Consider the following 23,000-nt stretch of genomic DNA (forward strand, 5'->3'; position numbering starts at 1 on the left):
TGAACACCCCCTTGTTTTTGCTATTTTGGACTCGCCCGACCTGCTAGAGAGAGACAGACTGAAGAGGACTAGAAGGCCCACGTCTGGTGGTTTGACGAATGTATTTTTAATTTTGACAGTTTCATTTTAAGTCAGTCCTCGTCCACCGCGTCAAAGACGTCTGCAGCGTGGCAGCATTTCATGAAAACAGATAGAAGAAAAAAAGTCGAATGCAAAGTTTGCAAACACCAGTTTTCATGTCACAGCTCCACTACAAGCCTGACGTATCACCTAGAAACGGTGAGCTAACGTGTCCACCTCAGGTTGCCCCGTCAGTTTTGAGTAGATGAACAGATCAGAATTGACATTTCAATGTTTTAGTCTAATAATTGTTTTGTTTTAATTGTAAAAATTCTTGCCTTTTGTGTTTAAGAGTAAAGTTTTAATTTGCCGAGCTCCTGTGTTCAGTCTCGCTCTGTGCAGGACAAATGACAGTTGGTCAGTTATTATAACGTGACAAAACAATTGTCTAAATATTCCTCAACAGGATTTGTGCTGATAGTTGACACAGTAGAGTTTTCATATATAAATTTAGTCGACTTTTAGTCGAAATTTGAGGGCTTCAGTCGACCAAGAATTTCTTTGGTTAATTGCAGCCCAACGATACAAAAGCCACACTTCAAATTTTGCATAAAGATACAAAATGTGCATCAATAAGTTCTGATGGAAACGCAACTATGGTCAACCAAAGGCTGCAGCACCACCAGGTTGGCTCCTTAAAAATGCACATGGTGTCTCTTCACTCCATAATAGCAGCAGCATATATTCCTGAGCAGCTGGTGCTGGACATCTGGTGTGAACAGACTAACCACCTAATCAATAGTGAGCACAAAAACCAGCCAACTGCTGTGGGACGTTCAGAAGTCGACCTCTTACACTGACAAAGCTGCTCTCTCTGAAAGCACACTGTTCCATATGGAGAGGCGGTCAGGAGGACGAGAGCCAGGATGTAGTGTGGCTTCACCGGGTGGGACGGATGGCCAGTGATTCACGCAAGTCTTGTTTATGATTATGTGAGCGAAAGTTCAATTCACCTCCAAACCAAGTCTGCCTTAGAACTATGAGTATGAGAGATGAGCAGGAACATCAAAACCAGATCTGGCGCCAATGTAACCGGTTCAGTTCTGTATTTTGGGTCCAGTTCAGCAGCAGCCCACCAGTTCCTCCCTGGCACAAAAATGATGAAATGCTTTCGAAGCAACAAGAAAGTTTTCAATTTGCTGAGTGAGCTGAGGCTTCTGGGTTCTGTAGTCATTTGCTGCAAAGTCGAAAAAAAGGGTAAAAATGCCTAGAAATTCTTTGGTTTCAGCTTCTAAAATGTAAAGATACGACGCTCCTCACTGCTACACCATCACAAAGAAAATATCTTTGTGTTTCAACTGCCTGTCACAGCCCATTTACATACATGACCTCAGGCTGCTGGATGCTGCTGCACCCTCACCTGTCTGGCCACCATGAATTAATACAGAAAAAAATAAACTTGATAGTTGGGAGCAAGTCTTGAGTTCTGGCTACACATGGATGGCTTCTCACAGCACTGACCAGTCCAGTCAGACGTCAGCTGCAACTGTAACAGCTCCTGACAGAAGCAGAGAGCCCGTGGTGCATTGCACTGCAGCAGCCAATTAAAAGCTTCGACGGCAGCTTAGCATACTCTTTAACTTCCTGTTTCAGGCTGGAGGGGTTAATGTGCAGAGAGGAATGGACGGACGGTAACGCTGCCAATTCCAAATAGGAGACCTGCATAGTTTTATCTGTACTGCCTGCAGCTCTGCAGCGGAATAACAATCAACTGGTCCAGTGTTCTTCAGCTGGAGATAAACCACATCTAAGCCAGAGAGGACAGACTGAAGCCCAGAGACACAGAAAAGGAAGGAGACTCTGCTCCAGGCAGTGCAGAGCTCACATTTTAAGAACGCCTGAGCATGACTTCATTTATATTTAGATTAGTGTTGGGTTTAGATGCCACATTCAAAGTTGTTGCCTGTGTGATGGGTTAAGGTCGGTCTCTGACTGCTGGGTAGATTCGCTAATCCAAATTTGTTTCAGCTTTCTTGGAGAGTTAGTTAGTCATCCAAGATCGAAGCGAATTAAAATCTGGTCAACTGGACGTAAGTTTATCTTGAAGACGTTTCACCTCTCATCCGAGAGGCTTCTTCAGTTCTAGTGAAGAGTGTGGAAACTCCAGCTTATAAACCTATGTGGGAGTGGTCAGTGCTATTGTGGTGGAAACGACCCTCCCGAGACTCACCTGGCCTCCCCAAACGACAGTCGTTGTGCGGTGTCAGGGAGTTTCAGGGGTGGTCGTTAGGGAGTTTCACCGACCACTCAGATGCTAATGGGCTGTGCTGGCAGCAGCCGTTCCACATGGGTCTTTCAGCTGAACTCTTTGGGGAAGCTTTGAAAGGACTTGGTTGTAAATAGGTGAAAGGAAATGTCGCAGTCCACCTCCTCTGTTCAAAGATGGTTTCTCTATCCTGACGTGGATGGCTTCTTTAACTCCTCTTTCAAACCATCTGTCCTCTCTGTCCAGGATTTGGACACGATCGTCCTGGAAGGAGTGGCTTTCCTCCTTGAGGTGGAGGAAAACCGCTGAGTCCTGTCCTCCAGAGTTGGCTCTTCTATGTTGGGCCATGCGCTTGTTGAGGGGCTGTTTGGTTTCCCCTATGTAGAGATCCGTGCAGGCCTCACTGCATCTGACAGCGTATACCAGATTGCTTTTCTGGCTGTGAGGGGTGGGATCTTTGGGGTGAACCAGTCTTTGTCTCAGAGTGTTGTCTGGTTTCAAAGACACAGGGATGCGGTGCTTGTTATAGATTCTCCTTAATTTCTCAGAAACCCCTGCCACATAGGGGATCACTATGTTTTTTCTCCTGCCTTCTTCATCTTCCCTCCTCCTGGAGCTCTCCTCCTTTCTGGACCTGGAAGAGGATTTTACAAAGGTCCAGTCTGGGAAGCCACAAGTTTGAAGTGCTCTTTTCAGATGCTGCTGTTCTTTTTTCCGGCCTTGGACGCTGGTGGGGATGGTCTCCGCTCGGTGTTGCAGCGTCCTGATGACACCTAACTTGTGCTCCAGAGGATGGTGAGAGTCAAAACGCAAGTATTGGTCAGTGTGGGTGGGTTTCCTGTACACATCCACCCTCAGGCTCCTGTCCTCTTGAACGTAGACGTCGCAGTCCAAAAAGGGCAGATGGTTGTCTTTCACATCCTCTCTGGTGAACTTGATGTTGTCGTCTACCGAGTTGATGTGTGCTGTAAACGGTTGTACCTACTGAACCTTGATCTTCACCCAGGTGTCATCAACGTATCGGAACCAGTGGGTGGGGGAGGGTCCACTGAAGGAAGTCAGGGCCCTCTGTTCCACCTCTTCCATGTATAGGTTGGCCACGATAGGAGATACGGGAGAACCCATGGCACAGCCGTGTTTTTGCCCGAAAAACTTCCCTCTGTACTGGAAGTAAGTTGTGTTCAGGCAAAGGTCCAGAAGTTGGCAGATTTGGTCCGGATTGAGGTTGGTCCTGTTGCTGAGGGTGTTGTCCAGCTGTAGGCGTTTCCTCACTGTTTCCACAGCCTCCACGGTAGGGACGCAGGTGAACAAGGAGGTCACATCGTAGGACACCATGGTCTCATCTGGGTCCAGCTTGAGTTCTCTAACCTTGTTCATGAAGTCCATGGAATTCTGGACGTGGTGGGGGGTTTTCCCTACCAAGGGGGCTAAGATGGTGGCGACGTGTTTGGCGATGTTGTACGTCACAGAGTTTATGCTGCTGACAATGGGTCGGAGCGGGGCACCTTCCTTGTGGATTTTGGGGAGGCCGTAAATCCGTGGAACTGCGTCTTCGGGGTACAGGTGGTGATACTCAAAGCGGTTGATGATTTCCCCCTTTTGCAGCTTCTGTAAGTTTTCCACCACTTTCTTCTTATAGCTGCTGGTGGGGTCGCGTTTTAAGGTCTCATATGTGTGAATGTCACTGAGAAGAGAACTGATCTTGTCCTGGTAGTCAGTTGTGTCAAGGACCACCGTGCATCTTCCTTTGTCAGCCGGAAGGATGGTGATGTTCTCATCTTTGCTCAGTGCATTCAAGGCCTTCCTTTCCTGGACCGAGAGGTTGGCAGAGGGGACCTTCGCTTCGGAGAAACCATCTTTGAACAGAGGAGGTGGACTGCGACATTTCCTTTCTCCTATTTACAACCAAGTCCTTTCAAAGCTTCCCCAAAGAGTTCAGCTGAAAGACCCATGTGGAACGGCTGCTGCCACCACAGCCCATTAGCACCTGAGTGGTCGGTGAAACTCCCTAACGACCACCCCTGAAACTCCCTGACACCGCACAACGACTGTCGTTTGGGGAGGCCAGGTGAGTCTCGGGAGGGTCGTTTCCACCACAATAGCACTGACCACTCCCACACAGGTTTATAAGCTGGAGTTTCCACACTCTTCACTAGAACTGAAGAAGCCTCTCGGATGAGAGGTGAAACGTCTTCAAGATAAACTTACGTCCAGTTGACCAGATTTTACTTCGCTTCGATCTACGATGACCTGGATGAATGAGAACCTACACAGACATCTCAGTCATCCAACTTCTCATCATCTCACGTCTGGCATCTACGACGATGAACGTCAGAGTCAGAACTCGTCGTACTGTCACTACCGTAACGTACACTCAGCATCAATGAGCGCCTAATACCTGTTCTCCATACATCATGGCGGCTGTCACATGTTTAAATGACTAAAACAACAAGCGATATCTCATAAAAGAGCAAGTAGTCAAGCTTTTACGTGCGCTGCAGCCAGCCAGCGCTCGCTGGCCTCGTTAAACCCAACAGAGGTAAGTTTGCAGCTCATGAACAACAGGATTTCTCAGCAAGTCCTGCGCGATTATCAAAAGATCTAACAGGGTTTACAAAACTCTTGCGAAAAACTGACCACTTTTTAACTGACTCAAGAAGCCAGTATCCCAGCATCTCTGCTAAACATCTGCACTGTATGCACAAAAAACAAACCTATAAAGACGATATGTATACTTTGGAAATATATAAACTTCAACCTGCACTCAAATTTTAATCACTCATTTATTATCCGATACAGCTGCTAGCACAGCTGGCTAACGTGAAGATTCTTTTGAAAATATTGAATTCAGCTTCAGGAAATCCTGATCTGGATTCTTCAAGTTCAGCTTTCTGAAGTTTGTGAAGTCATTTCAAAGTGTAAATGTTTACAACAGTCATGATAAATGTGATTACGCTGCCCACCAGTCTTCAGCTGATACCCAACTCGTGGAATCGGACGTGGACACTGGATTTTTTGAAGTGAACTGGTTGCCTGACTGCAAGTGGAGGCAGAGCTCTGCAGTGATTGCTTCCCTCCGTCGATCCAGCAGCAGAGGAAAGGTCACAGCTGTAGGCGGAAGTGTCCTTTAGGTGGCAGCCTGGCAACAAAGTCTGTGAATCCTGTCTGGTTCTCCTCCTCTTTTTCTGTTTGACACGGATGAACCTGCTCTGCTGCATACCACAGGCAGCCCGGGCATGCAGACACTAAACATACACACTTGTAAGTACACGCACACCGAATGCCAAGCTGCAGTATGCGAGATCGACGTCTAAACACATAACAAACATGTCAACAAGCACACGGCAAACCTCGTCCTCCCTTCCACATCCTTTACTTCTGGGTTCATCTTGGGGTGGAGAGTAATTTAAAGTTTACACGTCTGTTAAAGCCAAACGCTGTGAGCATTGCTGAGGTGCTGAGGAGATCATATTGCACAACATGAGCAAGAAATGTTTCATCACCTTTTTTTTTTTTAATGCTTTCAACACCACTGACAGAAGCTGAAATTCAGGTCTTTTTTCCCCCTGCAATTCAGGTTTTTTTGTTAGAGTGAGCGAGCAAAAAGCTGCACCACCCCAGCAGGAGAGAAGCACAAAGGGTCCCTCGCTGCTGCTCAGTCTGCCACCATTCAAACAGCTAGAACAACGAGGAACACCTGCAGCTCTTACAGTAACAAAATTAAACCTCCATTTCTATCATTTATTTAGAGGCTGGGGATTGCTTTAATCTAAGGAGTCGGGTAAATAACTTAAAAGCGAGAGAGTAAAGAAAACAGGTAGAGAAGGTTGTAAACATGCTGACAGCCACGATGAAGTCCCAAATGCTTCAGCGCGCTCCAGGAGCCTTGGATGTGCAGGGTAAATGAAGCGAACGCAGATGTAATTAGATTTGCTGTTTTCCAATTTATTGCTGGATGATTTCCAGCTATCAATCTTTAAAGATAAACTATATTTATTTGTAATTTTACCTCTGTGTCTGTCCTTGTTATCCATTTTGCCTGATAAAAACGTCTTCAAATTTTTAGAGTGGAGAACATCTTTATGAGTGGGTGTGCGGATCAAAAAACCTGAACAGAACCGAGTGTCCAATCGCCTGTAAATCCAGCAGGCTTGTAGAACAGCTGTCTATTACATCCTGTCGACTGTTTCAGTCTGGCCTGAGGTAATCTCAGTAAATCTCACTGAAATAAATAATGGGGAAGAGAAGCCAAACTAAGTGCAACTCAACACAGAGAGAGCCTTGAATCACCGGCACCACCCTGGACAATTACGCAAGCGCGGCTGCAGTGAACCGCCTGAGGTGGGTTTGTGCCCAGAATGAATTCATGAAGCTCAGCTGAAATCGTGACGCTGTCAGGCTGAAGTGACACAACATGCAACTGTTCTTGCAGCAACGTCCACGTTTAAAAATGGGAAGAAAAAAAAAAACCCTCAACCAAACACATTTCTCTTTCTGAACATCCGTTACTTCACGGCTCAGACTGCCTCCATGTTTACACATTTGACTTGAATCGCCTCTGAATTGAATTCAGCTCTTTGATAAGTTGATCAGTTGCTAATGGCTACATGACACAAAAGGTGAACCAGAGAGGAAGCTAATTACAACCAGCGGTGAGGGGCGTGCCACCACCCGGCGTTCCTGAGGCAGACCTACTTCCCTAAATTAACCTGTTCTTCCCTGGTTCTTATATAGTGGGACAACAAAACTTGTCCAAAATTAGCTAATCAAGCGAACCATGTCACCATGTATGCGCACTCACAGAACTAGAAGATGCTTTTGAACTGAGAAATGAGCTCATTTCAAATCTCACGATGAAAACCAGCAGAATGGGAATGAAAGAGAGGGCACGCTGAAGAAAACTGTCGCTGACAACGAACGTGATCTTGACATTTAAAACACCTGAAGGACAAACACCGCATCTGAGTAACAGAACAAACGTAGCGAGAGCTCCAGACGTCTTCTGTTCCACCAGTGATCCGCCACATTTCCCATCATCCTCTAGTGTATGACGATGCTGTTATAATCCCTCTCTTTGTTTAAAGCTGCGTTCTGTGGCTTTAGAGAGTAAAGTGATGAGCGGCGTCACTGCCAAAATGTAGGAGGGAATGAACTTCTCCAGATGTGTGTCCACACGCCTGAAGCCCTGGCGCAGCAGCTGTCTTCATACGACTCGGCCCTCTCCACGGGGGACAAGAAGTGTTCCCTCCAGGCTAACATCCAGCGTGTACCCAAAGTCAACCTTTTCAAAAAGGGGGAAAATGTAATTTTGCAGGTTTTCAGACATCTTCCTGACATTTGTAACTAGAAACGCTTCACACTAGTGAAGGGAAATTGATTCAGTGAGCGAGCTCAAGGCCACGTTTTAAGTCTCTGGTCTTAAAGCTTTCCCCACATTGACACATGCTTTTTTAATACACTCTAAAAATGTCGGTATCATGCTTTCAGAGTTGATTCAGCCCTGAATATACGATCAGTCCTGCTGAGACGTTGTTCAGCAAACTGAGGGGAGACGATTCATCCTCTGATTTCATCTACCTGACTGGTTGCAGCTAATGACGCTAATTCACGAGCGCCGTCTATGGCTGGGAGCTGGTGGGGGTCTTCTAAGGACAGCTGGCGTGTTTGTACTTTGTGTGTGTGGAGGTGGTTATGTAAGAGGATATCAGGGGGACAGGTGTGGTCACTGCTCAGGACACATGATGGAGCAGGCTGTGACTTACAAGCCTGCTGCTCTCACCTCTAATTTGGGATCTGTGGAGGATTTCAAGATGGCATGCAATGCCCCTAAATCCCCAGTTTGTGTCTGCGACACCTCAGCCCACAGAAAAAATAACAACCATTTTGGCTTCAGTGTTTTAGATTTATCTGAATAACTGCACCGTCTCAGTCAATACACTTGAGGCCTGAAAGAAACACGTTCTCCTATCAGCGAGGAAACTGTGGCTCAGTTACCTCACTGACACAGAACACGGGGGAATTCAACTTTCAACAGTCAACAGTCTTACAGGCCTTTGTCTAGGAACCACTTTCAAAGTTTTAAAATTATACAGTTTATACAAACTTTTATAGATTTCAAGAGCAGGTACACTTTTATTCGCACGCTCAATAAAATCAAAGCAATAGCAAAAAAAAACAATACCCACTGTTGCATGTGGTAGTTTTCCTGCATAAAAGTTTTTGATGTTCACTCCAGCACTTGGTGCAGGTTGAGAACCGCTGAAGGAAAGAATGAGCAGTGACACGTAAAACTCTGACATGCCTTTCTTTCAACCTTTTAGCATCCTAATAATCACTCGATAAATTATAAAATTCAAAAAACATCCATGTGAGACCATTCCAGGGGTGTCGCTGGACATTTTAGGCTCCATGAAAACACATAATATTGGTCATTTACCACCCTTTGTGGCAACCATGTTGTCCCCTGCTTGTATCTCTAAGAACCACAAGCGCACCACCACAAGCTTCTCGAGAGTATCTAAATCCCCACTGACAGATGTTTTCATCTTGACATGTTATCTTAATCCAGCTTTGTTGAGCCAACAGAGCTGAGGAGGATGAAGATGCGAGGAAGAGATATCCAAAATCTCCAGATCTGTACTACGCTGCTGCTACTCAGTTAAAGCCAGTCTCAACATTCTCCCGTTGGCCTCGACGCACGCCGTCACATCAGGTTTATCAAACACAGATGCCCAGTTCTCTCTCTGTGTCTCTATTTAAACTGTCTGTTTACTTGAGATGGTGGAGGAAAGCACACACACACACACACACACACACACACACACACACACACACACACTCTTCTTCCAGCTCCCAGGTTTGAGGGGGTGCGGCTCTCTGCTGTTTGCTGCTGAGAAGCTTTAACTAGAGCAGCTGGTCGATAAATGCCTTGCTCCTGGGCTGTGTGATCAGTCGCAGGAAGGAGACATTTTTCATTCACCTGCAAAGTTTCATCTTTGCTGGTCTGTGGACAGCTGCTCTCACGTTTGTGAATCTGTGTCATCCAGTGCAGCTGATCTGGCCTAGAAAACTAAAAGTAGCAATGCAACAGTGGGAGAGAATTGGTTTAAAGTTAAATCTACATACGAACTACAAAAATCTGTGCAGACTTGGCACTGGACTTCCAAAATACCTTTTGAAGGAGCTACTCAAGGGTCACGACCACATGTGACCTTTGATGAGGGCTCACATGCGGCCATTTCCTGGTCATGAAGAGTCCAGGTGGTTTCCAACAAGGAACGGCACAGTATTTCCCCAAACCCTCTGAAAACACACGGCCTTGCCTCGTCGTCATACTATTAGCAGGCTGGGGTACTTCTGCAAAACCTTCATCCTGAACTTCGAAGGACACCTTTATACCCGTCGTACCTGCTGCACCTTCTGTGATTCGGATATTGCATTGGGCCATGTTGCAATTCACTGTTCAGGCCTGCGTTATGACTGTTAAATCTGTACTGACTTGATTCCTGCACACAAAAATACTATGACGCATCACTTTTTTGAGTGGAACACTCAAGGGTTATATGTGACCTTAGAAGGAGGTCATAGAGGTCATTTCCTGCTCATCAAGAGTGCAGAGGGTTGTTGCCTGGACAGGCTTACTTCAGAAAACACAGTGTCCTTTTGCTGATGAACCTTTTAGTGCTCATTGCAAATGTGACGAATACTAAAATGTGAATTGACAACGCACAAAGGAGTGGAGGACAAAATACTTCAGACATGTAACAATGGCTATACAACTGCCTCAGTGCAGCAGGGAGCCGCCAACACAGCAGCCTCACATTTCAACACAATCAGAAAGAATGAGGCTGGAAAGTGAGAGAGAAAGAACAACACGCAGCTTAATGCACTTGTGCTCCGTCACAGGCTTTTATGTAAATGTGTCTTAACAGTCCAGCTGACAGAACGGAGTGTTTCTGTAATCAGACGTGTTCTTTATCCTGGTTAAGCCTGACCTACAGTAAGATGGTTTAACCCTCGTCTTGACACTCTCTATTTAGTCGGACACACCAGGCCTCTGATTTGGTTCAAGAGTGGTGAGGCAGATGGCTGCATGTCCGTTTGAGTGTGTTGTAATCCCTCTGAGGAAGGCAGAGCACATTCAGCTCATTTCCCATGCAGCAGCGCATGAGAGAGCACAAGAGAGAAACAGCCTGATTTCTACTAACGACTATTATACCCATTTCTCATCTGCACACACTGGTTTTTTTAAACCTGGATGAACCCGCTAATAAAAGCTGATCGATCCCGCTCCCGCTGCGAGGAGACCAGGAGCTGCTTGTCCATTTCTTTTTTTCTCCTGGTGCATCACATTGACCACACAGTCGGAGTCATCGCACCGGAAAGAAGTGAAAGGTGTTGTCAAAAAACCCCAAACAAAAACAAAGCACCGTACACCAGTTTCTTGGGCTTCTGTTGTCTTTGGTTTAGTCTACAACACCATGGGGGGCAGTGATGCTGTTTCTGTGGTTCTATTTTTTTTTTGTGTGCATAACTCTGTTTTTCAAATTCAACACCAAATGCGGGAGGTTGCTTCAGCGCAGACGGCTTGACTTTGTGGACAAGATGACAAAAAAGTCATGGAAGTGAACACCAGGGGTGACAAGCCTCCATGACTGCCATTTAGAGCCCTGCCTGGAGGCTCAACTGCTCCCCGTATGTAGGTGGTGGCAAATTACTGAGTACATCCAAGGTGGAGGTTCACATCGAAGCCCATCTGAGCATGAGCAGCTTTGTGAGACACCTGACCAGGGAGTGGATGCCGATTCAACCCACAGCAGACAAACGCCAGATCTCAGTTTAGGCCAATAGGAAACAGGACTTGGGAACTCAAGTCTTTTACTGTTAATAAAGTTGACTTTGTTTGATCTTCACTAGTTATCATCAACTGGCTTGAAGCCAATGGATCACAGCTAAGTTATAATAGTGAGGGCTGGAATTGGGGATTTGCTCACATTTTCCCTCTGTGGACATGAACTGACATTTGGCGTAAAACATCACAATCAGAAGCTCCTCAGTGGCTGGCTGGCAAAATGGTGAAGAACATCTGAACTGCTTCTTTCCAAGTCTGTTGTCCTCGCTCTCTCCGCCTGCAACCTTGTCACCTGACATCATAAATATTTAATAATAACCAAATTATTGGTGAGTTATTTAGACATCTGTACCTTTTTCATTGGTTCAGTGTGACTGATTACCTTTGTGCCTAGATGGACAAAAGTGGTTAATTTAACCTTTTCTTCTCCTAAAGTTATCAACAACCAGTAACTATAAGTTGACCGAAACAGAACCTCTTTTATTGGTAACATTTTCGGCTTTATAGTCCGGCTCTAGCTGCTGTTAAAGTCTCTTTTCATAACCAAGGGAAGCTGGAAGGACAGCTGATTGTAGAAAGTACAGTATTGATGAGTTGAACCCATCGGTTTCCTCCCTTCTGGTGGTGTCGGATCCCGTTACAGACGGACACAGCGGCACTGTTGAGCAGCCTGACCCAGCTGGGCCCACTGAATGAGTGCAGACCAAACCCAGCAGGGAGGAACAGGACCAAGTATTCTTCCTTCAAACTCACAAACACACACGGGTCCTTTTAGGTCATCACTCCACATGTGTTGGATGGCCATTCAAGGTCATGAGTCTACTACACCCATTAACCCAGCGAACAGGGACACGACACAGTGGGCTTTGCTGGTGTAGCTGACAAAGATAAAAGCCGGCTCTGTGGGGAGCCGTAATTAACTTGACTTTATTCATTCAAAGTGACATGGCTGCCTTTGGGCCACAACTAAAACACTTCTGTCAAGAAACGTCTTTAGAAATGGTGACATGCAGTGAACTTGCCATTTAAATGCTTTTTCTATACTAAGCCTCCCTAAAATAATACATCAAATGGGGTCTTAATTCTGTGTTGATACTAATACTCCTATAAAGATGCTGATAATCACAATTGTTGTTTAGTGAAATCATTGTTTTTCTATTCGGCAGCCAGTCTGAATTCACTTTCCTTGCGTTTCTGGAACCCTCCAGTTTCATTAATAGTGTACTCGTGTTAAGTCAATTACAGGGCATGCTTCCCTCAACTTGTGTCTAAAAATAGATGGAACATAACTTAGCAGCAAATCTGCTCCTTGGGAAAAATTTATGAGTCGCCCCGGTCAATGGCCACAATTTCTTTCCACTTAAAGAGTCATGAAGAGCCATATTCTATTCCTTGATGGATTGATAAGGTCAAATGTGTGGGTGAGAGGTCAAACACCAGCAGGGCTGATGATGACGAAGACGGCCTTGGTCAACCCTGCCAATTAAAGTCCTCCACTTTAATCAGGAGGCATCGGAGAACAACAACAAACAAACATGTCACCAATTGGATGTTGTAGGACCACAACAAATGTTTGAGGACAAAATGTGGTAAGAGGAAGTTAAACTGTCGTCTAAAATACACCAAAAAGATGACAAGCAAGGAACTAAAGACTGGCTGCTGTTTTATATGCAACGCCTGGCCAAAATGACAGATAAAAATAAATGCATTCAAGGCTCAGACCAACAGTGGACCTCATACATGAGTGGGCGATGGAAAAAGTGTGAGTCATGCCTGACACAAGTGGCTTTTTACAGCCAGTAAATCATGGCAGCACACAGAAATTAAGGGTTACTGTAAGTGTGATGAATATGTTACATAAGAGAGACATTATGTTACAATAGCAGCAACCCTGATGTCATTCTGGTTTCAACGTTCTTCCCTTTTCCTCATGGACTTGATCTGAGTAAGAGGTGAAATCAGCACGAATCAGTTTCTTTGAGTTGTAGTTTAAGAGGTACGTTCTAATCCACCGTTCGCCATAGCGGGACGTCAAGGACGGACACCCGCTTGTATATTTATGTCCAATAAGGCCCATTAAGGAACTGGGTCACAAAGAAATATCCTTCTTTGATAGACGACTAGATGGGGAGAGGGTTTCATTACAGTCTCACAAACTACAACTTCCCTTCAAATAAAACCAAACTGCCTGTGTATGAGGTTTGTGCAGCCATGGCCGGGCTGATTTAACTAGGGTACCAGCTTGTTATCGAGGACAATCGGACTGAGAGACCCAGTTTTATTTAGAGCAAACTGACATTTATCTTAAAGCCAAATGGCAGATATGGAATGAGACATTTATCCATTATTAATTATACAGCAGATACAGCCAGCTTTCATCTGCGTTTTGAGTTCAGAATGACATCCAACAGTCTAACACAGCCACAGAAGAAGCCAATTATTGCAGTGCAAAGCAACAAGCAGTGACAAAATGACGAAGCAATCGGAAAAGCTCAGAGTGTAATTGCACTTGACAACATGTCCAAACACTGCCTTCACTGTCTTCTCCCAAGGTCAGCAGAGGAAAGTGGTTTCCTGTGAGCGATTAGAAAACAACTCACGCCAATCAGTGTATGACACACAATCTCTCCTATGTTGATGAAGCGTGACAGTATCTCATCAACTCGATTTCAATGTTAACGCAAAAGATTTTGATAACGTAGATTATCGGTCTTTCCTTCTGTAGGAGCCGTTTATCAGGGCTGCTGAATAAATGAGCCTCCCTCTCAGTCCATGTAGGTTAGTCTGCTGCGGTGCCAGAGCCTCGTCGATCAAACGTATCCCAGTTAAACAAAAGGCTGGAAAAAAAGAGGCCAACACATACTTCCCTCTTAAAGAGAAAGCAGGTGGGTTGCTTTATAAGTGTTTAGTGCCTTGCTCAAGGGATCTACAGGAGTGTTACATCCTTCACTTCCTCCCTGCTCCCAATCTTCCTTCTGCTCAGACCGGCAACCTTTCACTGAAGCCCACCACCGTGACCACTGGACCACACAGCCCTGCTACCGCTCTCCTCCTGTTCTTTCATTTTGGTTCTTTTCTGCATCTCTGAAAATGTTGTCATTCCGGCTCATTCGTCACACCCGAGGTTCATGTATCGACCTGTCTTTTGCACAACTTCAAGAATGTGGTGAAGAGGGAGAGAATTACTTCTCACCTCCTTCTGCTCTGGAGAAGAAGCCACGTGTCCCAGTTTCTTTTCAGCCGCATGCCTCGACAGCTCACCTCTTTAAGGCGGAGGAGGGTAAAGGGCAGAGATGTGGAAGACTGAAGCAGGAAAATACGGTATGAGCGAAATATAAATGTCACAAAACAGGTGGTGCCGTGACAAAGGTATTCACAAACGTAACATTTTTCTTTGCTTATGAACCTCAAGGATGGATCATGCTCCATGACTGAGCCTGAGCCATGCAGATATCACATGGTTTCGTGATGCAAACCCCAAACATCTGAGAAAGTTGTGAGTTCCATTCAGGAATCCCTTAACTTAGTCCGAGTTAAGTGTTAGGCTGAGGAGAATGGCACTGCTGTACCAAAAGATTAGATCCAAGTAAAATCTAATTTTAAAAAAACAACGCAAAAATCAAAACAAAGGGTGTGAAGGATGTGATTTAGGGGTACTCAACCTACAACGTGGTAAAGTAGACATGGGCTTGGGGATCTAGCTACTCATCCTCACATAACATTCGTCAGCAGGGCGTAGTGATACAGAAAAGCTCACCAATTTTAAGTTGGGTGTGTTTTTTGGCCCAGAGGCAAACAATAAAATTACTCATGATTTCCTCTCCTCTAGCAAACAGAGTCTTGTCATTGAACAAACTTTACTATTTACTGAATGAATCGTCTGTCAATACTGGTGCAATCTACACATAAAAACAGGAAAGTCTTCTCTATTGTCCTTGAAGAGGACTAGCTTAACCACGCACTGGACAGCAGTGGCATTGGGATGCTAAAAGAGGCTACAGTGTAGCTACATGTGAATGCTAAAGCTTCATTAAAAATGTGTGTTGGGCTTCCCGTGTGCCTTTGTTTGTTTACTCTCACTGTTTCTATTCCGTGTGCTTTTGCTGGCTTGCTTTTATTGGTGTTGTCATTTGTACTCTGTAAAGCACTCTGAGTTGCCTTCGGGTATGAAATGTGCCATATAATTTAATTTGGCTTGCCTAAACTGGCTAGCTTAATAAGGGCGCTGTTGAGAATGAGCATGTGTGTTCAGACAACCTATCCTGGGTAAGTAAAGTGAAAACATGAGGCACAATATGAATTAAAAAAAACCAAACTGCTGTCTACGAAATGATCCCTGACAGTATTCTGTTCAGTGGCTTCCACTCTGGGGATGAAGCAGCGTGAGGGAGAGGAGGCTGAGATAGCAACTGCAGGCTGTGATTACTTTGGTGACCATGCAAATCCTGCAAGGTCATTCTGATAGGCACACAGGGAGGCAAGAAAGAAAGAACTCTGCTACTGTTGACGAGAACAATTCGACAGGGAGCCGCAGCACTCCGCTACTTCCCCACAACATGTTCCAGCCTGAACTGAAAAGTGAGATATGCCCCAAAAGCACTTAGAAGCACTCAAATGTACTGTGAGTGGGACAGAGTTTGAGGATGTTCTGTAGTGAATCAACGATGCAGTAATGGAAACCTAAAAGGACCACAATCCATGAATCAATCTTTTGTTGTCGCAGCGCAGTTCGTACTTAATAGGTCTCCCGCCATTTAAAAAACAAGTGCTATCTGTTTAAAAATGATCAAAACAATGATCTCATTATACCAAGTGAAGCAGCAGTGATAAGTTGTTTCTCTTTTTTCATTACACCTTAAAATGCATAAATGATGTGATCCGCCATCCTGCAGTTAAAACGATCGATATGCATGAAGTGAAACTGATAATGTCATCGGAAAATGACAGCGATGTAAACAGCGGGAGTATCACGAGTTTTCATCTTGAAATCTCCTCAGAAAACAAGACTGGCGAGCTGCTGCAGGCAACAACTGCAGCGCCGGTAACTCTGTAGGGATGGAAACCCCTGAGTATCCAAGTAATACTTTGTACACGATAATGATAGTATCACGATACAGCGATTCTGTGATATTCAGAATATTACGGTGTGAGATAACTCATCTCAAGTACATCATGGGGTCTGAGCTACTGAAGAACAAAAACACCAAAAGCAAAGCTAGAAGCAGGGGTTTAGTCGTAGCACTGAAGGGTTCGTTTCACAAAATTTGACAACTGAGATGCAACAATGCACAACCCAGGGCAGCGTCTTTGCTTAGTGCCTCCTTAACACACTCATAACACGGCAATGAGGGATCTGTTCATATTCTAGTACGTTTATTGCCACTGTATGGATACTGTTTCACAACAGGAACTACTGCAATACTGCCCTACTCCTCATAATGCTATATGACTCAAATTTCTGAAAAGAAACCATTGCAAACCGTCCAGAGTGCGTTCATATTTGTAAACGTATTAGAAAGATGCCAGATTTGCATCCAGATCATATTTTCTGAAATAATATTAAAAAGGCAGACAAATAACCAAGAGATTTGATGTAATCCTGCTAAAAGAGAGCCAGAAATCAATCACATCACCTCCTCAGTGGAGGTGAAAAGAAGCAGGCCTGTCTGTCCGTGTCCCTCAGCTGCTGGACCGGGTCAGGGTGAACCGCGTCCTCGGAGGACTGTCTGATCTCCAAACAAGCTGATAAAACACAGTCAAGGATGCAGAGGTTCATTGATGGTGAGGTGGAGAGGCTCGGTCTCGCCCAGGCACATTTACGGCAAGGACAACAAAAAATGACCAGAATACCACGAGCATTATATGGTTTGATTTTGTTTTAACAAGACGCACACTCATAGTATTTTCTCTCTCCTATTCAGAATACCATTCATTCATTCAGCCTAAACCTGTCTTTCTGGTCTTGAATGCAAAAGGACAAAAGCTTACATCACATCTTTGACTTCTGAGACAAGATACTCAAACCCGCTCAGGTCAAACCAGTTCAATGCAAAGACGGCTCTTCCTTGAAGGTCCCTGCAGGATTTCAAGCCATTTTACAGCGAGGCACAAGAGCAGAACATGACACCAGTATGTGGAACAATGTGGGACATCAGTTACATACTTGTTAGACTCATCAAGGGAGAAGAAGGGGGGGGGGGGGGGGAGTAGCAGGCAGGAAGGTCTCCAAGAATAATCTACTAATCTAATCTGAAATGGAATTATCTGAGAGCCACAGTCTGAACAGGAAGTTAAGAAGCTTTTACCCAGCAGGACAGGAGCTGACATCAAGCGAGAGCTGACAGTGTGAGGCCAATTCCTCGGCATGACTCTGCAGGTCTGTCTACTCAGCTGTAATCTTTGTTCAATCAGAGCGATTCCATCACACACTTCAAGACCGCGTGCGTGGGAGCTCATTGCTTTACAAATCGCTCTGAAATGTGCAGATTGTTTAAGGATTCTGACAGACATCTAACTCATGGCTGTGCAGCTGCTTTACGACAATTTTCAAGTACGCACAAATGCTTTAAGAGTTAGGTTTGAACTGGTTGCTATGCAGTCCAACTATAAACAACCATCTTGTGGAGGAGGGAGTCTGAGCGGAAACAAACCCAAATACATGCATACACATGGCTCTGCAAATTTCGTATCAAACTCTGTACAAGGAGGAATCACAGGGGCTTACTTCCTGCTGAGAACATCTGTCTAGACAAATGGCAAAGAATACATCCTGATTATCCAGCTGAAACGACAACAAACACACAAAACTACTTCACTGCTGAATGTAAAAGGAGACACCAAAAGCAGGTCTGTACCAGCCTGTTAGTCATGGACAGGGCTAGAACAAAGCTTAATCCAGGACCACCCCGTCATTGACCCCCCACCACAATGCTCCATTTACACACTGGTTTCTCTATCCCTTGACCTCCACCCTGTGTGATTATACCAACACTGTAACAAGCAGCTTGGACTTTATTATGAAGCTAAATGAAGAGGGATTGAAAAAAAAAAAAACCTCATTTGCTGAAGATGCACTGACCCACTGCCTTCAAACCACCAGCCTGAGAGGCCGATCAGAAGCCCACTGTAAGCTCTGTGGGGGAAAGTAGGGCTGATTGAAGGCTAAACCAGCTCGGCCACCCAGCAAGTGCCGTCTTCATCTGAGCTTCAAATGCAGAGCACACACAAAACAAATGAACCACTCATTTTGCAAACGTACATTCCATACATACTACATGCTAGACAATAGTACAACAAATTTAAACATTCTACACGTGACTGATGAGGAGAGTCAAGGTTACGGAGGTTTTAATGGACAGAGTCATAATCCAAGCTGTGTCTGTATCGTTCATTAGGGTTTGTGCCAATAATGACTGTTTTGAAAATTCTAAAAGTGGTGTAAAGATGACCCCACAGGTCAGGAGAACCCGGTGTGATGCTAACTTCTGGGCTAGTCTATAAAAACATGCCGTCCCTGCAGCGCTGACCAGTGGGTAATGATTAGAGGCCAGGTTTCCTCAGGGATCTCTCCTGCCTCACCAGAGGATTTTGTCACAGCACCAAAGCTGAATGGACATTTTAAAAACTATGCTGAGTCTCTACCACTGCATCTTTACTGTGCTTCTGCTGACTTCTGAGTTTCACACAAACTCCACGCAGCCAACGCAGTGGACCAGATGAAGTGAAAGAGGAGGTTTGACCACATTTGGTTCCTACTAAACACTCCCAACTGAACATGCGACAAAAGCCATGAAGAGTAACTGATCAGCCCACCCGCCCATCGGGAGCTAAACCTGATACCTTCAGCCTGCATCCTCTCATTTGATCTGCAGTCATTCCAGCCGTTCAGGTGTTTCAGAACATTCGGTTTCTCACCAAGAGGCGAGAACTACAAGGGGGTAAATGTTCTTCAAACAGGCACAACAATGAAAAACGATTTGTGGATTTAGATGCTTTAAGCTAGGCTGAATGTAAAACAAATAAAAGTTGGCAAGTTAATAATCTATGCAGGGGTCAAAGTACACACAAAGACAGTCCTTCAAACGGAAAGTGAGAAACTGCACTGCACTCAGATGTGAGCCAGAAAAGCATGAGTACACAAGGGCAGGGCCACGAGTGAACCTTGACTAATGCACGACCAGGAGAAATACAGAGGTGACAGGGAAGCACAAAGCCTTTTGTAACATGAAGTAAAAGGTAGAAAAATGAAGGTAATTTTGCTCTCTGCAAGTCGGTAGAAGAAAAGGTGATTCCAAACGATGATCCTGAAAAATTCCACTGGAAACAGCGATTATGTTGCTAGCTTGTAGTCAGAAGCGTTGCTCCACCTCTCATTTGTGCTCCGTGCCGTGTATTTACACCACCTTCGTGCCTCTCTCCTGTTCTTATAAACATTAGGGAACCCCTACCCCCCTCTGTTACATGGAATAACCCCCCCCCCCCCACCCACTCATTCTTTCATCACTCTCTCACCAGCATCTCTGCTTCTGTGTGACAGGACCTGCTAGCAAGATCAACAAGTTGAAATCTTAATGATATTCAGGTTTTGAGTAATTAATGTTTAAATGGAACATATTTAAGCCACACAACCTGCTCCCAAATGCCTCCAACATGCCAACTAGCAGAGGCTGTCTTTCACATCCCTTATTTTCATGAAGATTTCAATTTCTTCCCTTACCGTTTAGAAAAATAAAGAAGCGATTGATGCACATTTATTCTGTTGAATGTGTAAAGTGTCATAAATAAATACACCACAACATTCTGTCCTGTCTGCCAGTCTGACTCCTCTCCCTCTCTCATATCATCACTGCGCCCAGGGCTCCTCTCACCAGCCAGCTGTCCAAACAAACGTTACGTAGCCGGCGCTTATGTAATGAAGCATAGCAAGTGCTTAGCGCATCCTCTTAGCTCTGCTGTCGCATGCCATCATCAGTTTTAGCATCACACAACTGAACCTCCTGCCTTTTCCTTCTGGCTGTGTGGACAGAGTGGAAAACATTATTTTGAAATCAAACAATCAATGTTATGGATCAGTGTGTGCACTCACGGTGGATGAATCGATAATGTACGCGCAAGGTCTGCTTTAAGCTTGTGGACAAAAGCTGCAAGATCAGCCGGGCTGTGTGTGCGCGAGGCACGCAGACAAAGACAGAGAACGGGACAGAGAGCGAAATAAAGAGCCAAAGAAAGAATAGTCCTGTAAGCTCTGAGTGCACGTTTGACTGAAAGCATAAGTAGAGAACTTTGAGGCTCAGCGCTCTCTGCTTGCACGCCTGGGATTAATATAGCGGTCCTAAGTATAATAGCATGCTGCATGCATCTCAGTAAAGGACTACTTCATTTGAGGGAAACAGGCTCGATGCTCTGTAATGAGCAGCATTGTGAGAGACATTTACAACAATTTCAGACTGTGCATGGTTTGCTACAACAGCATAAACCGAGCTTAGGGCTATGCTAACTAACCCGGATGGACCTGAAGTTGACCATTTTTGTAGAACGTGTTGGTTTCCTGCACACATGCATGAAGAGAAGCTGTCTTACCGTTTCATTCTCATCTGGGTACATACTGTCCTGTAGCTGAGTTGCTGCTGCAGAGGAACAAGTCTGGTAGCTGGCGGTGCTGATGAGAGTGCTGATGATGCAGAGAATCACACCGGACTCAGCCTATTCACCAACTCCGCCTGACTGACATGTCACTGAGGCCAATGAGTTAATGTCACTCTGGGGACCTCTCCAAACCAATAAATACATACACACACACACCCATTCTTACATAAACAGAGAGAGGGAGAGAGACGGTGAGAGAGGGAGGGAGAGAGAGAGAGAGCGAGAGAGCACACAGAGCTCAGTGATACTTGCTCTCTCTGAGCTGACACACTACTTGACCTGTCTTCTCATAGCACCACAGCTGACATAAAAAATAACACACACACACACACAAACAATTGAAGCTCGAGAAGAGATTAAGAAAAGCTCCCTCCACACACACACACACACACACACACACACACACACACACACACACACACTTTTCTGTTCTTTATCTGTAATCAAATAGGCAGAGAAAACTACACTTTAGACTGGATGATTCCCGTAAGTACGATCCAGAATATCTATCCTATCAGTCACAGTCGCGCTCCGCCGTCATGCTTATCAGACGTTGATTCTGAACAGTCAGGGTTGAGGCCGAATGATAGCGGGTGCTATCCAAACTGGTAAGCCAGCAGGAGTGCAGACGCCAGGTCAGATCATCAGCCTATTTTTCCCAACATTTAAACGAGGCCATAATATTAAAGACGTGACGTTTCAAAACTCTGACATCTTTGGACAAAGGAAATTCGACTCATTTGAAAGGCATTTTTACACAAACCTTGGAAGCCCCGATACAGCAGGAAGATATGGACGACATCAGATATCACGGTACCGTTAACCAAGTATCTCAATGACAAACCATGGCACTGATTTAGCGGTGACTGTTAAACTTTTGCTAAATAATCATCAGTAACCTGAAAGCAACAGCCCAGCAACAACAGCTCCTGTAATTCAGCCTCTAAACCCAGAGAAAGATAAAACAATCTCTCTTCTAATATTTGATTAAATCAATTTCTTGCCCACCCCTACACTACAATGCAGTGCAATAGTTAGAATCTGTATATTTTTAATTTATTACTGCTACATCTTTTATTATTTTCAAGAAGAATTCCTGACAGATGTGGGTAAGGCAGGTGAAATCACAGGGTTGCATCATTCAGACCAGCTGGAAGACGAGCAGGTGAATATCAAACCAGGCCAGAAGAAAACACAAAGTAGAGACAAACAAAGGGAGGGCGTCCAACCTGGCAGTAACTCGGCTCTGTTAACACAAGAAGAAAACACACACACACACACACAACAAAGACGCGAGTCAGCTGCCAGACTGCCAGGAGCTGTGTGTGTGTGTGTGTGTGTGTGTGTGTTTCAAGCTGAGAACAGAACAGTACTATAAAGACTTGAGGGTATCTTCACAACACTGGCAGAGAGCACACAACTGACACGACTACAACCTACAGCACCCCACCGAGACATCGCCCACACAGGCTGATGGTGATTTTCCTGGAAGGAGACAACGCTGAAGTCATCTTAAAGCCTCAAACCCCAACATCAGACAAAGGTACTTCATGTAAAGATACTGATGCAAACAGTTGGAATAAGTCGGCCATGAAATATAAGTATTTTTTCCCCAACTAACCTAACTGAACAGAAACTGATGACATGCAGGAAAGTGAAAAATATCCAGTACACACAGGTCAGAGTGTGGAGACACACACTTCCTGCCAGTCTTGTTAATCAGCCCAATAAGGAAGTGCTTCTTCCCATCAGTGGTGCTGGTGGGAATCATTAGAGGTTTTTAGGTAATTAAAGCTTTTGAACGACAGGAGAGATAAAGACGGAGGGGGCGTTCCTCACTGTTCCAATCACAGGGGGTTGCAGACTGCGATTCTTCCTACAATGATAATCTTCCCTAAAAGCGAGACATTGTACAGAAACTCCATGCTGTGTTTTCTAGCTCTCCTTAATTCTACATTAAACAAATCTCCTTTTTGAAGCAAACAGAGTATTTAAGTTACCAAGATGTGGCCGATAGGAACGAGATGCACGTACGCTAAATAGCAGAGCCAGTGTTGCTCCTAGGTGTTGAATGATTCTCTTGTGATAATAGAGGAAGGAGGAGGAATAAAAAGCAGAATGGATGTGGTGAGGCAGCGAAGCAGGAAATTAAAATACACCAAGACTCCGACAGCTGTT

The 23,000-nt window shown here is 44.9% G+C and overlaps 1 protein-coding gene across 9 annotated transcripts in view; it reads right to left on the minus strand.

Annotated features, from left to right (window-relative positions):
* LOC147262119 (rho GTPase-activating protein 12-like) overlaps positions 1-23,000 on the minus strand; it is a 50,282-nt gene that overhangs the window by 16,732 nt on the left and 10,550 nt on the right. The window lies entirely within an intron of this gene.

This window comes from Aulostomus chinensis, chromosome 5, assembly GCF_037954235.1.
Source record: "Aulostomus chinensis isolate RoL2024-O1b breed Wild chromosome 5, RoL_Achi_v1.0, whole genome shotgun sequence".
In the NCBI taxonomy this organism is placed as follows: Eukaryota; Metazoa; Chordata; class Actinopteri; order Syngnathiformes; family Aulostomidae; genus Aulostomus; species Aulostomus chinensis.